Source organism: Balaenoptera physalus, assembly GCF_965194825.1.
Source record: "Balaenoptera physalus genome assembly, chromosome: 9".
Lineage (NCBI taxonomy): Eukaryota > Metazoa > Chordata > Mammalia > Artiodactyla > Balaenopteridae > Balaenoptera > Balaenoptera physalus.
Window position 1 is genome coordinate 24172899 of NC_138888.1, and position 19060 is coordinate 24191958.

Here is a 19060-nt window from a genome sequence, read left to right on the forward strand (position 1 = left end):
ACTGGACAAGATTATATAATAGAAGGGTTCAGCAGATTGGAGGAGGTTGGCCTAGAAACCATTTACAAGGGCCCCTTATATTCTTGAGTTGGTTTCAAATGTTTGTGTTATTTTTAAGATATTCATTTCTAAAGGTATTTTAAATTTTCCTGTGAAAACATGATGATAGCTGAAGTGTATGTAAGCCCCTTCTAGCATTTTGACAAAGTTAATCAGTCATTATTTGTTTTTTTTTTTATGCTAAGCAATGCACCTGGATTCTCAAAAATATCCCAGATGACTAATATATTATTCTCAAAAGACTAGATGGGAATCAGATCAAATATTATTATCCTTATATAAAAATAAACTTATTGTTATCCTCTAGGACTCAACAAGAAACTTGGAAGTTGTCAGTAAACGATGCTTGTGTTTTGTTTGAAGTACTGTTAACACTTTGATTTGGTAATCCAGTGTAATATTCTTGAAATATTTCACTCTCACATGCTCACATCAAATAACTAACTTGGAATTACTGACCATTTGTCGTAATAAGTGCACAGTGAAAGAGAAAAACCTGGAGGGAATTGGAAATAATAACAAATGGCATCAAGGAAGGCCTCCCAATAGAACATAATGGATTACCATTAAATTCTAAATGCAGAATTTTATCCATTATAATTACTACACTAAGTGGAAAAGAAAAACAATAAAAACGAGCATATTAAACTGAAGCACATAGTATAAACATCTCATTGATCACAAGAAAATATTAAAGGCTGAAATAACATGATGGCTTAGTGTGGATTTGCAATTAGATTTCATAGTTCTTGAACTTCATCTGATCCTAAAGTGCAGGTAACTCTAAACCTTGATTAGCTAGAAGTGCCTTCAGTTTCAAGTAATGGAAAACGTAAGCAACCGTGTGTACACAAATAGAGATATGCTTTCCTCATATAACAGAATGTCCAGCGGAAGGCAGTTGCTTGTCTTGTTTCCCTGTTCAATATTGCCATCCAAAACTCTTTCTAATTCTCTTTTCTGCATCCTCAGTATGTCAGCTTCTCATTCTCATGAATCATATCTCATGATCCCAACCAATCAACCACAAACCTGTTCTCTCACTAAAAATCTGTGCTAAAAATTACAAAGTATAAAGAAGCTATCTAAGAAATCCAGAGCAAGCAGAAATTTAGTATTTCCTATCAATAGTGGTGGCAATAATTTTTCTGGTACCCATGAAAGTATTTTTATAGAAAATAGAAGAATAAATGAGTATTTTCAATTTAATAGCAGTTAGTTTAAACTGCATAGTAGTTCCAGTAAATCATCATTCTTGGGTACAGAATCAATATGTTTTAGTTCTGGCATGGATCTCACGAGTCATCTGACCCAGCCTCCTACTTCATAGATAAAGAAACTAGAATACAGACACCTTAAGTGATCTGTTCAAGATCATGCATGCTACAAAGTTGTGGGTAAACAGCAGGCAAGGATTTCTAGAAAGAACATATTTTTTAGGTACCCATAGAGATCTGTACACAGAAACATAAAAAGACTCACAGTCTAATGGCTGGATTGGACAGCATCCAGCATATTGTAATGGTACTGAGATCTGTGTGGGAAACATATTCAGAATTCCTTTTTATCCTCACCCAGATTCTAATACTAGATTGAAATGTTCTCATTAAATAATTGATTCCCAGTCTTTACAGGTGGAATTAAGTACAGTAACACAAAATATTTTGGAGACATTCAGCATTTAACAGCATCATTATTATTTGCCTTTCAAATATCTTTCATTGAGGTTGATCCGTGCTTTTAAATGTTACCTTTGGAAAGGCTGTCTACAAAGGACTAGAGAAACAAGGAACTATATTTAAATGGTATATTTGTCTAGCAATCCATGTGTAATTATGCCACACTAAAGCAGGGGGTATTTAGAGTAACGTCAACAGATGATATTTTAAAATAGACATTAAGGAGTGTGAAAGCATGTAGACTTGCAGCAAATTGCCTTAGGTTGTAGGGGATGATTGGTGTAGAACAGAGGTCAATTCTGTTTAGAAAACACATTCACCCCATAACAGCCCCAGAGTAAAGCAATAAAACAGATATATGTGTGAACTGTAGAGTAATAAGCAGTATTTTCAAATCGGTAACGTAATTTTGTGGAAATTCAGTTTATACATGATTTTAGCACCCTAAATTTATTACAACTGAAAGTTACAAAACCAGAGAAGCATGTTACAGAATTAGAAAGACCTGAGAAATGGGTTGACAGTCTCAACTAACATCCATGTAAAATGGGAATAATAACAGTACTGACTTCATTGTGTTGTTGTGTGAATTAAATGAGATAAGGCAAAGCAAAGTATCTAAGCCACGGCCTGGCATGTAGAAAGTACTCAGTGACTCTTAGTGACTCCTAATATTACTAAGCCACATTGTCCCATTCCCAATAATCAACTACAGACCCTGGAAGGGACAGTGGCTGTTAACTCACAGGCACGAAAACATGATGCATTGAATCTCAGCACGTTTGGCATACATAAAGATTTCTTACACTTCTTAAACAATACTTCCTTGTTTCCAAAGCACTTTTAAGGATAGTCATATTTAAATGGATTTAACAGTGTCATATTCCTGTCATTCTATAAACAGTCTTTAAACCCATAGGATTTATGAAGAGGATAGAGAAGTTTATTACCTTGTTATCCAAAATATTGCATGATGTGCAAGTCAAATTTACAATTTGAACATCAAATATTGCTGGCTATTCTCTATTCTCATTTTATACCAGAGCAGAGGCTTCCCTGTTATCCCAGATATGCTAAAAGCATTGACAAGTATAGCATTTTCTTTAACCAGCATTGTTGTCCTCCAAATAAGCTCTGCATTGATTCTTACCACCACAATAATAAGTCATCAAGTATCAAATGCCACTTAAGGAGTGTGTGTGTGTGAGAGAGACAGAAAGAGAGAGAGATCAGAGAGGAGACACTGTGTTTGATATTGCTCCTTTCATCTTAAGATGATTCAGCTTTTGGTGTCGTGAAATATTTACGTGCCAAGATGCAAAACCATCATTGCCACACCAAACAAATCCTTAGATGAGCAGGTGTAGTTGCTTTTGTTTGATATGCTGTTATTGATATGTTATTATGTCTGTCTCCCTACCTTTGTCTCTTGGCATATGGCATTTTTGCTCAAATTAAACACTCTTAATTTGTCCTATTTATGCAGTAAGAAATACCTACTTATATTAATCACCCTTTAGTATTCCTGGACTAAACTTCATGTCTTCTAATAAATCACTCTTCCTTCATGGGAGGGCCATGTCTTATTCATCTTTGGATGTGCAGGGCTTGGCATAGTGCTGCTGGTTCATAGTAGACATTAAATGACTGACCACTGTATTGAATTGAATCATACCATTTAAAATTGTCTTTAGGTGACTGTTTTTATATGTAGCCCCTCTGGTTTTTCTAATTGAATTCAGATCATTTGAAGTGAGGTTGCAATTGTTGTAGATGGGTGGTATTTCCATCCTAAATTACCAAAGACCTATTCTTATCTATCCATGTTAACTCTGGGCTTTCAATGTCAAGCATGACATTGATCCAGAAGCCATATGTGATCTCTTTAGTTTGGATAAGAGCCTGAACCTATATTGCTTCAGATGACATTATCGTGAAACTTAAACACATTTTTAGGATGATGCAAACTTCGTAATCTAGAAATTCTAGCATAGCTTCTATCTGAGGGTCAAGATAGAAACATTATCCTGAGTGTTCTATCTCTAATTGTTTCAACATTTTTAGCAGGGTAAATTTATGCATGTTTTCCCTAATTATTTTTTTCAGGAAAGGGACTGTGGAAAAGTTTTATTTGTATTCTTTAAAACTAATATTTTCTGGTGAAATTTACAAAAATTCTATTAATTCTAATATTTATCACTGTTGTAGTAATCTTTTATGAATAAATGAGATCAGATGAAAAATCTGATGATGAATTATCTTACCTAATTTATTAACTATTAACAAACAACCATCTACTTGACGCTTCCTTTTTTAAAAAAAATTCATCTTCAGTACATATTATAAAAACAATTATATAATAATGAAAATCTAGGATTATTATGGTATTGCTTATAGACTTAAAGTATAAATTCTAAGGAACTGATCATTATCAGTTTTCAGACTATATAGATTAATGTGACTTTAAAAATAAATTGCCCTAATTCTTTCATTTTATTAAGAAGGAAACTAGTTATGTGTCAGTGAACGATTGCCCCAAATAATAGTTAGTTGGTGAGATGACTCAAACTTTGAAAGCAGACTTTCTCATTTTAGGCCTAAGTATTTTACTCTTAAATCATGTGTCCTCTTTGACTAATCTCTTTAGGAAATAATTGAGTAGAGAATGTGTAGGGGTGCCATTTACAAACATTTAGAGCTACATTGCTGACTGTTGGCAAGTACAATCAATTACTATTCAGATAATCACGTATCATTACAGCAGAGCATCAATCCAAACATTTAGTGACAATATAAATTCAATATATTATTTTCAAAATAACTAAAAGTTAAGATATAAAAAGCCTGCATCATCAATGAGAATGATGCTAGAAAAGGCATGGAAAGGACACAGTTTGTGGGGGGACATTTTTGATTTTTAATACCAGAACCAATACTTAATATGCAATATATTATTATTACACATATTTCATAATATTTACTATATAATATTATTGTTGTTTATTAGCAACACTAAGACTAACAGCTACCATTTTTGAGATCCTACTAAGAGCCAAGTATTACTACATCACTCAAGAGATTCACAACAACCCTGCAAGATAAATGTGATTGTCTTCATTTTACAAAAAAATATTGTTGTACAAAAAGACTGAATTTCGAAGTGGGAAAAATAGAATGAAAATCCAGGTATATGTAACAAGTTTTACCAATGCAATCACCCCAGTTAAATAACTTTTGCTTTCCTCCAGTATATCATTCTTCCTCCTTGTGTCATTTTAGATCCTTTGGGAAGAAAATGCAAAAACAGAATTTACAGTACGAAAGATTTATTTTAGATAATGTGTGTGAAAGATAACAGAAGAGGGAGCAGAAGTGGGCAGGAAAATCCCTCAGACTGTGGTGCAGGTCTGACACCTGTGAAGAAAGGAAGGACAACTAGGAAGGAAGAGACCCAGACTGTAGTGTAGGTCTGAGAAAATCTGAAGCCCAAAGGGGACCTCTAAGGTGAAGATTGTCTGTAGAGGAGCCCTGCCTTGAGCAGCAATGACCACAGCCTACACTACTGTGCTTGAGCATTGGCTGAAGCTGTCTGCGGAGAGCACGTCCTCAGCTACACTACTGCAGGAATTCCAAAGGCACTGCAATCAGATATGGTCAGTTGAGGCAGGCTCTCTCTTAAAGGATGATTACAGTGGTACACTCCTACAGCTGCCATACTCTGTACAAGGTTCTTAGCAGCTCGGATCCTTAGTCTCCTTGACTAAGACAAGAACGTTATAACTAATTCAAGGTATTAGCATTTGTTTGCTAGTAAATATTTATTAGAAAGCATCTAGGAATTCACCTGGTACAAAAAAGCACTCTAGAAATATTATTTCCTCAAAAATAAATATAGGACATTAAATAATACCACTGTCAGTATTTTAAATACTCTTTCTACAGATGTTTGCTAGATTTTGGATACAAGTATATGGACATGCTCTTTCAGAATATATTGTTCTAAGTTAGTAAGTCTCAACTCTAGATTGATCTGCCTTCATTCATGCTAGGGATAACCCTAACCCAAATGCATCAACCATTAAACATCTATGGCCAGTCACTAGTACTATGGAAGAAATAGTCCCAAGGGTAATATTCTTAGAACTATTTTACATTACTTAATTTAAAAATTCTAAACTAAAGTTCATTGCAAAAGTATTGCTCAACTCCCAAGTGAATTGAAGACTGCTAACTTAGCCAAATGAGACAGGTCTTTATTTTCCAGTCCTTATCTGGATAATTCAGGCAGAAAATAAAACGAATGAGGAAATGCTGAAAGGTTGTTTATTTTACAGCTAAAGAGATCTGGGGATGATTAAATTTTAAAACTGTTCTGTGTACACAAGAATGTTATGAAAAATATAATAACCATATTTTCTCTATCTTCACTAATAGTTGAGCAAAGAAAAATTAATGTTACCATGAAGAATTTATTTTAGAGTATAAGGAAACTTATCCTAAATTCAGAATTTTTACACTGCAGAATAAGTCACTCAGTTAGGTAATAAAAATGTCTTTTTGTGGATTCTGATTGATATATTAATTCATTCAAAATTATAATTTAGTAATTACTGTATGTAAAATTCTAGGATTTATAGTGAAAATCATCAAAGATGGTATAAAATAAAAGTCTAGACCACAAGTAGTGTCCATTCTCTCTACAACTTAAAATCAGTATTAAAAAGTAAGACTGACATAAGAAAAAAAAAAAGAAAAGAAAAGCAGAGTATGAATTTCAAAACTTTGTCATATTGCAAAAGCAAGAAATAAGCTGGCAAAAACTGTCAGAATTAACTTTTTTTGTAGTTCTGGAATCAAAGGAAAAACATTAATAAAGAGAAAAACAACTGGATTTTAGTAACAGAGCTCTAGCACATTAAATTTACCTGGTTGCCATCCCCTAAAACCCAGTTGAGCAGCAGCTTTGAGATGGCAACCTGCTTTACTGGTGCAGGTTATTTGTAACCAGAGGGAATAAAACAGAACTTATTGTTTTAACCTGTCTGATGGGTCTTTGAAATGTCATCTCAAGGGCTTGATGTGTTTTATTTGCCTCAGAGTTTCCACAGGATTGAGGCAGCTTCCCTGGTGGTGCTTGTTGAAAGCATTTAAAGGCAAATGTATTAGTCATGGCCACTTGGACTGAGGTATTGTATAGTAGTTAGGACAAACAACAGACCAAGAAGCTTAGGAATGAAGAGGCTGGGAAGGAGAAACATGGGGAGGAAGGGTTTTGAAGCCCCCATATATTCTGGGGAATGTAGAAGACCAAAGCAAATGCCCAAGTCTGGATGCATGCTCAGAAAACACCTGAGAAGAACCTAAGCTTTCACCTCTGGCTGCTGAATTTCAGGCTCTGTGTGAGCAGGAAGTGAAAGTTAAAGAAAGGTTATTAATTTTCTGGCTAGCATAGAAAGAGTGCGCTAACACAGAGCCAAACTGCAAAAATAAAAAGTCATTTTTTTTCCTTTCCTTTTTTTTTTTTTTTTTTTGGCTCTAAATGCTTAAGAAAATCTCTGTCAAAACTCTAGCTGAGGGGCTTCCCTGGTGGCACAGTGGTTGAGAATCTGCCTGCTAATGCAGGGGACACGGGTTCGAGCCCTGGTCTGGGAAGATCCCACATGCCGCGGGGCGGCTAGGCCCATGAGCCACAACTGCTGAGCCTGCGCGTCTGGAGCCTGTGCTCCACAACAAAAGAGGCTGCGATAGTGAGGGGCCCGTGCACCGCGATGAAGAGTGGCCCCTGCTTGCCACAGCTGGAGAAAGCCCTCGCACAGAAACGAAGACTCAACACAGCCAAAAATAAATTAATTAACTTAAAAAAAAAAATGAGTAAAATTGAAAATCCCTTAAAAAAAAGTAGCTGACTACTAAAGAGAAGGAACAAAGATATCAGAAACCAACAAAACAAAGAATCCAGACATAGCATTCTTAGTTCAGACATATCAAAGTTAGTTCAGAAAAGCACAAAAAACTACTGTAACAAGTTGCAACAACAAACTATGAGGAAGAGGAAGAATCTGATTTTTGGAGTTGCCAAATTATGATATTTAAAATATCTGCCTTTTAACAAAATTATGAGGCCTACAGAGAAAAAAGAAGGTTCTTCCCACACACAGGAAAACTAAAAGTAAAAGTAACCATCACTAAGGAGGCCCTAAAATTGAGTTTACCTAAGAAATAATTTTAAATAATTGTATTAAATATGCTAAAAGAGCTAAAGGACACCATGAAAAGAGCTAACTGAAACCATGAAAATAATGTCTCTCCAAATGGGTAACATCAACTAAGAGACAGCAAATATTTTTTAAGTCAAATCGAAATCCTGGAGGTGAAAAGTACAATAACTGATAGAAAAATTTCACTAGAGAAGTAGAACAGCAATTTTCAATAGGTGGAAGAAAGAATCTGTAGATATAAAGATAGGTCATTTAAGATTATCCAGTGTGAAGAGCAGAAAGAAAATAATGAAGAAAAATGCACAGGGTTTAAAGATATTTGGGACAATATCAAGCATACCAACATACACAAAATGGAGTCCCAGAAGGTGAAAAAAGAAAGTGGACAAAATAATATTTGAAGAAACCATAGATAAAAATTTTTCAGATGAAAAATGAATCTACATGTCCAAGAAGCTCAACAAATTCCAATTATGATAAACTCAGAGAACTACACTGAGATATATTGCAAATTGTTGAAAGACAAAGATAAAAAAAGAATTGTGAAAGTAGGAACACGGAAGTGAACTGCCTCCTGCAAGTGATTCTCAACAATACTAACAACTGATTCTCATCAGAAACCACAGAGGACAGAGAGCAGAATGACAAATTAAAAGTGCTGCCAGAAAAAAAAATATCTGTCATCCAAGAATTCTATATCTGACAAAACTATCCTTCAACAATGAAGGAGAAAGTAAGACATTCCCATATAAATAAAAACTGAGGGAGCTCAGCACTAATAGAGCTATCCTATAGGAAATGCTAAAGGGCGTCCTCAGGATGAAGTGAAGGAGACTAGAAAGTAACTCAAAGCCATTTAAAGAAATAAATACAGGGTACCTTCAATATGGCAGAGGAGTAAGATGCAGAGATCACCTTCCTCCCCACAAATACATCAAAAATACATCTACATGTGGAAAAACTCCTATAGAACACCTACTGAATGCCTGCAGAAGACCTCAGACTTCCCAAAAGGCAAGAAACTCCCCACGTACCTGGGTAGGGCAAAAGAAAAAAGAAAAAACAGAGACAAAAGAATAGAGATGGGGCCTGCACCTCTGAGAGGGAGCTGTGAAGGAGGAAAAGCTTCCACACACTAGGAAGCCCCTTCACTGGTGGAGACAGCGGGTGGGGGGGAAGCTTTGGAGCCAAGGAGGAGAATGCAGCAATAAGGGCGCAGAGGGTGAAGCAGAGAGATTCCTGCACAGAGGATCGGTGCTGACCAGCACTCACCAGCCTGAGAAGCTTGTCTGATCCCCTGCCGGGGCGGGTGGGGGCTGGGAGCTGAGGCTCAGGCTTCAGAGGTCAGATCCCGGGAAAGGACTGGGGTTGGCTGCATGAACACAGCCTGAAGGGGGCTAGTGCAACACAGCTAGCTGGCAGGGAGTCCGTGAAAATATCTGGAACTGCCTAAGAGGCAAGAGACCATTGTTTTGGCATGCGCAAGGAAAGGGGATTCAGAACACCACCTAAATGAACTCCAGAGATGGGCGCGAGCCATGGCTATCAGCGCAGACACCAGAGGTGGACATGAAATGCTAAGGCTGCTGCTGCAGCCACCAAGAAGCCTGTGAGCAAACACAGGTCACTATCCACACCTCCCCTCCTGGGAGCCTGTGCAGCCCGCCACTGCCAGGGTCCCATGATCCAGGAACAACTTCCCCAGGAGAACACACAGCATGCCTCAGGCTGGTGTAACGTCATGGTGGCATCTGGCACCACAGGATGGCCCCACATTCCGTACCCTTCCCTTCCCCTGGCCTGAGTGAGCCAGAGCCCCCTAATCAGCTGCTTCTTTAACCCCCTCCTTTCTGGGTGAAGAACAGACACCAGAGGTCTACTTACATGCAGAGGTAGGGCCAAATACAAAGCTGAACCACAGGAGCTGTGCAAAGAAAGAAGAGAAAGGGAAATCTCTCCATGCAGCCTCAGGAGCAGCGGATTAAATATCCACAATCAACTTGATGTACCCTGCCATCTGTGGAATACCTGAATAGACAATGAATCATCCCAAAATTGAGGTGGTGGACTTTGGGAGCAATGGTAGACTTGGGGTTTGCTTTCTGCATCTAATTTGTTTCTGGTTTTATGTTTATCTTAGTTTAGTATTTAGAGCTTATTATCATTGGTAGATTTGTTTACTGATTTTGTTGCTCTCTTCCTTTATTTTATTTTATTTTATTTTTTCCTTTTTCTCATTTTGTGAGTGGGTATATGTATGCTTCTTTGAGTGATTTGTCTGTATAGGTTTGTTTTCACCATTTGTCCTAAGGATCTGTCTGTTCATTTATTTGTTTCTTTTAGTATAGTTTTTAGCACTTCTGACCATTGGTGGTTTTGTTTATTGGTTGGGTTGCTCGCTTCCTTCTTTACTTTTTTTAATTACTTTTTAATTTTTTTATTTTAATATTATTTTTATTTTTTATTTTAATAACATATTTTTTCTTTCTTTCTTTTATTTTTTTCTCCCTTTTCTTCTGAGCCATGTGGCTGACAGGGTCTTGGTGCCCCGGCCAGGTGTCAGGCTTCAGGGTCTGAGGTAGGAGAGTCAACTTCAGGACATTGGTCCACCAAGACCTCCTGGCCCCACGTAATATCAACCAGCAAGACCTCTCCCAGAGATCTCTGTCTCAACACTAAGACCCAACTCCACTCAATGACCAGCAAGTTCCAGTGCTGGACACTGCATGCAAAACAACTAGCAAGACAGGATCACAACAACACCCATTAGCAGAGAGGCTGCCTAAAATCATAATAAGTTCACAGACACCAAAAATCACAACACCAGGTGCCATCCTGCCCACCAGAAAACCAAGATCCAGCCTCATCCACCAGAACACAGGCACCAGTCCCCTCCACCAGGAAGCCTACACAACCCACTGAAACAACATTACCCACTGGAGCAGACACCAAAAACAACGGGAACTATGAACCTGCAGACTACAAAAGGAGACCCCAAACACAGTAACTTAAGCAAAATGAGAAGACAGAGAAATACACAGCAGATAAAGGAGCAAGGTGAAAACCCACCAGAACAAGCAAATGAAGAGGAAATAGGCAGTCTACCTGAAAAAAGAATTCAGAGTAATGATAGTAAAGATGATCCAAAATCTTGGAAATACAATCAACAAGAAACATTTAACAAGGACCTAGAAGAAATAAAGAGTAAACAAACAATGATGAAAAACAAAATAAATGAAATTAAAAATTCTCTAGAAGGAATCAATAGCAGAATAACTGAGAAAGAAGAATGGATAAATGACCTGGAAGATAAAATAGTGGAAATAACTACTGAAGAGCACAATAAAAAAAAAAAAAAAAAAGAATGAAAAGAATTGAGGACAGTCTCAGAGACTTCTGGGACAACATTAAACACACCAACATTAGAATTATATGGGTCTCAGAAGAGGAAGAGAAAAAGAAAGGGAATGAGAAAATATTTGAAGAGATTATAGTTGAAAACTTCCCTAATATGGGAAAGGAAATAATCAAGTCCAAGAAGTGCAGAGAGTCCCATAAATGATAAATCCAAGGAGAAACACACCAAGACACATATTAATCAAACTATCAAAAATTAAATACAAAGAAAAAATATTAAAAGCAGCAAGGGAAAAACAACAAATAACATACAAGGGAATCCTCATAAGGTTAACAGCTGATGTTTCACAGAAACTCTGCAAGCCAGAAGGGAGTGGCAAGACATACTTAAAGTCATGAAAGGGAAAAACCTACAACCAAGAGTACTCTACCTAGGAAGGATCTCATTCAGATTTGACAGAGAAATTGAAACCTTTACAGAGAAGCAAAAGCTAAGAGAATTCAGCACCACCAAACCAGCTTTATAACAAATGCTAAAGAAACTTCTCTAGGCAGGAAACACAAGAGACGGAAAAGATCTACAATAGCAAACCCGAAACAATTAAGAAAATGATAATAGGAACATGCATATTGATAGCTACCTTAATTGTAAATGAATTAAATGCTCCAACCAAAAGACATACACTGGCTGAATGGATACAAAAACAAGACCCATATATATGCTGTCTAAAGAGAAACACTTCAGACCTAGGGACACATACAGACTGAAAATAAGGGGATGAAAAAAGATATTCCATGCAAATGGAACTCAGAAGAAAGCTGGAGTACCAATGCGCATATCAGACAAAATCGGCTTTAAAATAAAGACTATTACAAGAGATAAAGAAGGACACCAATTAATGATCAAGGGATCAATCCAAGAAGATATAACAATTGTAAATATTTATGCACCCAACATAGGAGCACCTCAATGATTAAGGCAAATGCTAACAGCCATAAAAGGGGAAATCGAAAGTAACACAGTCATAGTAAGGGGCTTTAACACCCCACTTTCACCAATGAACAGATCATGCAAAATGAAAATAAACAAGGAAATACAAGCTGTAAATGTTACATTACACAAAATAGATTTAATTGATATTTATAGGACATTCCATCAAAAACAACAGAATACACTGTCTTCTCTAGTGCTTATGGAACATTCTCCAGGATACATCATATCTTGGGTTACAAATCAAGCACTGGTAAATTTAAGAAAATTGAAATCATATCAAGTGTCTTTTCTGACCACAATGCTATGAGACAAGATATCAATTACAGGAAAAAATTTGTAAAAAATACAAATACATGGAGGCTAAACAATACACTACTTAATAACCAAGAGATCACTGAAGAAATCAAAGAGGAAATAAAAAATACCTAGAAACAATGACAATGAAAACACTACCACCCAAAACTTATGAGATGCAGCAAAAGCAGTTCTAAGAGGGAAGTTTATAGCAATACAATCCTACCTCAAGAAACAAGAAACATCCCAAATAAACAAACTAACCTTACACCTAAAGCAATTAGGGAAAGAAGAAAAAAATCCCCAATATTAGCAGAAGGAAAGAAATCATAACTACCTGATCAGAAATAAATGAAAAAGAAATAAAGGAAACAACAGCTAAGATCAATAAAACTAAAAGCTGGTTCTTTGAGAAGATAAACAAAATTGATAAACCACTAGCCACACTCATCAAGAAAAAAAGGGAGAAAATTCAAATCAATAGAAATAGAATTGAAAAAGGAGAAGTAATAACTGACGCTGCAGAAATACAAAGGATCATGAGCGATTACTACAAGCAACTATATGCCAATAAAATGGACAACCTAGAAGAAATGGACAAATTCTTAGAAAAGCAAAATGTTCCAAGACTACACCAAGAAGGAATAGAAAATAGGAACAGACAAATCACAAGCATTGAAATTGACACTGTGATTAAAAATCTTCCAACAAACAAAAGCCCAGGACCAGATGGCTTCACAGGCGAATTCTATCAAACATTTAGAGAAGAGCTAACACTAATCCTTCTCAAACTCTTCCAAAATATAGCAGAGGGGGAACACTCCCAAACTCATTCTACGAGGCCGCCATCACCCTGATACAAACCCAGACAAAGATGTCACTAAAACAGAAAACTACAGGCCAATATCACTGATGAAGATAGAGGCAAAAATCCTCAACAAAATACTAGCAAAGAGAATCCAACAGCACATTAAAAGGATCATACACCATGATCAAGTGAGGTTTATCCCAGGAATGCAAGGATTCTTCACTATATGTAAATCAATCAATGTCATAAACCATATTAACAAATTGAAGGAGAAAAACCATATGATCATCTCAATAGATGCAGAAAAACCTGTCAACGAAATTCAACACCCATTTATGATAAAAACCCTCCAGAAAGTAGGCATAGAGGGAACTTACCTCAACATAATAAGTACTAAACATGACAAACCCACAGCCAACATCATTCTAAATGGTGAAAAACTGAAACCTTTCCACTAAGATCAGGAACAAGACAAGGTTGTCCACTCTCACCACTATTATTAAACATAGTTTTGGAAGTTTTAGCCACAGCAATAAGAGAAGAAAAAGAACTAAAAGGAATACAAATCAGAAAAGAAGTAAAATTGTCACTGTTTGCAGATGACATGATACTCTGTTAAAGAATCCTAAAGATGCTACCAGAAAACTACTAGAGCTAATCAATGAATTTGGTAAAGTGGCAGGATACAAAATTAATACACAGAAATCTCTTGCATTCCTGTACACTAATGATGAAAAATCTGAAAGAGAAATTAAGGAAACACTCCCATTTGCTGTTGCAACAAAAAGAATAAAATACCTAGGAATAAACCTACCTAAGGAGACAAAAGACCTGTCGGCAGAAAACTCTAAGACACTGATGAAAGAAATTAAAGTTGATACAAACAGATGGAGAGATATACTATGTTCTTGGATTGGAAGCATCAACATTGTGAAAATGACTCTACTACCCAAAGCAATCTACAGATTCAATGGAAACCCTATCAAACTACCAGTGGCATTTTTCATAGACATAGAAAAAAATTTTTCACAATTTGTATGGAAACACAAAAGACCCTGAATAGCCAAAGCAATGTTCAGATAGAAAAACGGAGCTGGAGGAATCAGGCCGCCTGACTTCAGACTATACTACAAAGCTACAGGCATCAAGACAGTATGGTACTGGCACAAAAACAGAAATATAGATCAATGGAACAGGATAGAAACTCCAGAGATAAACCCACACACATATCGTCACCTTATCTTTGATAAACAAGGCAAGAATATACAATGGAAAAAACACAGCCTCTTCAATAAGTGGTGCTGGGAAAACTGGAAAGCTACACGTAAAACAATGGAATTAGATCACTTCCTAACACCATACACAAAAATAAACTCAAAGTGTATTAAAAACCTAAATGTAAGGCCAAACACTATAAAACTTTTAAAGGAAAACAGAGGCAGAACACTCTATGACATAAATCACAGCAAGATCCTATTTGACCCACCTCTTAGACAAATGGAGATAAAAACAAAAATAAACAAATGGGACCTAATAAAACTTAAAAGCTTTTGCACAGCAAAGGAAAACATAAACAACATGAAAAGACACCCCTCAGAATGGGAGAAAATATTTGCAAAGGAAACAACTGACAAAGGATTAATCTCCAAAATATACAAGCAGCTCATGCAGCTCAATATCAAAAAAGCAAACAATCCAATCCAAAAATGGGCAACCTAAATAGAAATTTTTCCAAAGAAGATATACAGATTGCCAACAAACACATGAAAGGATGCTCAACATCACTAATCATTAGAGAAATGCAAATGAAAGCCACAGTGAGATATCACCTCACACTGGTTAGAATGGCCATCATCAAAAACTCTACAAACAATAAATGCTGGAGAGGGTGTGGAGAAAAGGGAATCCCTCTTGCACTGTTGGTGGGAATGTAAATTGATACAGCCACTATGGAGAACAGTATGGAGGTTCCTTAAAAAACTAAAAATAGAACTACCACATGACCCAGCAATCCCACTACTGGGCATATACCCTGAGAAAAACATAATTCAAAAAGAGCCATGTACCACAATGTTCATTGCAGCTCTATTTACAACAGCCATGACATGGAAGCAACCTAAGTGTCCATCGACAGATGAATGGCTAAAGAAGATGTGGCACATATATACAATGGAATATTACTCAGCCATAAAAAAAAACCGAACTTGAGTTATTTGTAGTGAGGTGGATGGACATAGAGACTGTCATGCAGAGTGAAGTAAGTCATAAAGAGAAAAACAAATACCATATGCTAACACATATATATGGAATCTAAAAAAAAAAAAAAAAAAATTGGTTCTGAAGAACCTAGAGGCAGGACAGGAATAGAGACACAGAGGTAGGGAATGGACTTGAGGACTTGGGGAGGGGGAAGGGTAAGCTGGGACAAAGTGAGAGAGTGGCATGGACATATATACACTACCAAATGTAAAATAGATAGCTAGTAGGAAGCAGCCACACAGCACAGGGAGATCAGCTCGGTGCTTTGTGTCCACCTAGAGGGGTGGGATAGGGAGGGTGTGTAGGAGACGCAAGAGGCATGGGATATGGGGATATATGTATACATATTGCTGATTCACTTTGTTATACAGCAGAAACTAACACACCATTGTAAAGCAATTATATTCCAATAAATATGTTAAGAAAAAATAGAAAGAAATACACTGGTAATGGTAATTTCATAAGTAAAATAAAGCCAGTATTATTGTATTTTTGTAATACAAGTCTCCATAAATTTAAAAATAGTCCAGTCATATAAATATCTTCTCCGTCCACAATGAAATGAAACTAAAAATCAATAAGAGAAGAAAATCTGAAAAATTCACAGATATGTGGCAATTAGACAATACAGTCTTGATCAAAGAGGCAATCACAAGAAAATTTAGATAATAGTTTGAGACAGGTGGAAAGAAAAGCACAAAACAATAAATTCCATAGCATGTACCTAAAGCAGTGTTCAGAGGGAAATTTATACTATAAGTCCTACATTAAAAAGAAGAACCATTTCAAATCAATAAACAAACTTTACACTTTCTTTTAAAGAACTAAAAAAAGAAAAGCAAACTAAGTCCAAAATCAGCCAAAGGAACAAAATGAGAAAAATAGGAATAGATATTTTTAAAAGTAAAGAGAAACATAACAGAGTCAATGAAACCAAAAATAGGTTCCTTGAAAAGATCAACAAAATTGACAAACTTTTAGGTAGACTGACAAGAAAAACAGAGTGATTTTTCAAATTATTTAAATTAGAAATGAAAGTAGAGATATTATCATTGGCCTCAGATAAAAATTTTGATTATAAGAGAACATTATGAACAATTGTATGCCAACAAATTAGATAACCTAGATGAAATTTAGACATATTTCTAGAAAGACAAAACTACCAAAACTGACTCAAGAACAAATAGAAAATGTGAACAGATCAATAACAAGTAAAGAAATTTCATCAGTAATCAAAATCTTTTCCACAAAAACAGTGTAGGACAAGAGGGATTCATTGGTTAGTTCTACCAAACATTTAAAGAAAAATTAACACAAATTCAGGAAAATAGGGGACATTTCCTAACTTGTTCTGTAAGGCCAGTATTACCCTCATGCAAAAGTCAGACAAGGGTGTCATGAGAAAAAAAAAAAAACACAGAACAATACTCCTTATGAGTATAGATGTAAAATCCTCAACAAAATACTATCAAACTGAGTCAAGCAGCATATTAAAAGATGTATACACCACGATCAATTGGAATTTATCCCAGGACTACAAGAGTGATTCAACATATGAACATCAATCAACAGAATACACCACATTAATAGAATGACAAAAACCACATGATTATGTCAATTGATTCAGCAAAGCACCTGGAAAAAATCCAGCACCCATAAGGGTCTATCCATAATATATAAGGCACACTTAAAACTTAACAACAAAAAGACAAACAATTCAATTTAAAAATGAAAAAAATATATGAATAGACATTTCTCTAAAAAAGACATGAAATGTCCAGTAGGCACTTGAAAAAGTGTTTAACATCATCAGTCATTAGAGTAATGTAAATTAAAATCACAATGAAATACCACTTCACATTATAAGATGGCTATAATAAAAACACAAAAATATAAAATAACAAATACTGGCTAGCACGTGGATAAATTGGAGTTCTCACCCCTTACTGGTAAGAATGTAAAATGGCATGGCCACTGTGGAATAGAGCTGGCAATTCTTCAAAAGTTAAACATATTATTACAATGAAAACTGCAATTCCACTCCTAGCTGTATATCCAAAAGAATTAAAAATGGACTTTCAAACAAAAGCTTGTACACAAGTGTTCAAAGCAGCTCTAGTTTAAAGAGTCTAAAAGATGAAAACAACTCAAATGTCCATCAGCTGATGAATAGACAAACAAAATGTAGCATGTTCATACAGTAGAACATCATTCAACCACGAAAAGGAATGAAACAATGATATATGCTACTACATGGATGGATCTTAAAAACATTAGGCTAACTGAGTGAAGGCAGACACAAAAGGCCACAGGTTGTATGATTCCATTTATATAGTATATCCAGAAGAGACAGGTCCACAGAGACAGCAAGCAGACTGATGGTTGCCAGAAGCTGAGGTAGTGGGGAATGGGGCGTGCCTGTTTAATGGTTGTCAGGGGCTGGAGGGAGGGAGAAATGGAGTCTCTACTTAATGGGTAAGGAGTTTCCTTCAGGGTGATGAAAGTATTCTGGAACTAGATAGCGGAGATGTCATACAACATTGTACACGTACTAAAAGCCACTGAATTATATACTTTGAAATGGTGAATTTTATCTTAAGTGAATTTTATTTCAAGTTGAAAAAGTATAAATTAATGGGCAGCACAAAATGATTCTATAATAGATGTCCTACAGTGGTATATAATTCCTACCAAAGAAGCGAGATATGAAACCTTTTCAAAGAAAGCAGAGGCAGAGAGTACTATGAGCTTCAGAAGGGGAAAAGATTACTAGAAGAATCAAAATGTCCTCTAGACTTTCAGAGAAGTTGGGGTATGTGGCATGGCTAAGTGAAGTTTGAGTGGGCCTCCAGGAAGGGGGCAGACATCCAGGAGAAATGATATTCCCCTGCATGGGGTGGTTTAGCTATGCTACCACCTGAAAGGAGAATCATATTCTGAAACATAAATGGCATGAGGTGACTCAAAAGCCAAATGTAGCCCATAGATGAAAAATTTTTGGTGCACATACTTATTTAAAAATGGGAAAAAATCTACTTAAAATATGGATTTCGAACTTCTCTTAAAAATTTTTTTTAAAAAACATAACAATAGACTCTCCGTTCTTACACATTACAAGTTGGTTAGAGCAAAACAATAATGGACATTTTACAAGAAGCCTGAAAACACTCAGTTTCGTTGCTTACTTTCTAGGCATTTAAATTTGAAACACAGGATTAAAAATTTTAATGTCTCTTGGCTTTTATAGGACCATAATTCTAAAATAAATTCACTAAGCATGACCTTTCCAGGAACCTTAAGAATCTAGCTAATAATTTCAAAATTTTGAGTCATTGTGCATCCCATAGAACCCAAGGTACTCAGCGTTATAGACATCCAGTTTTAATTTTAC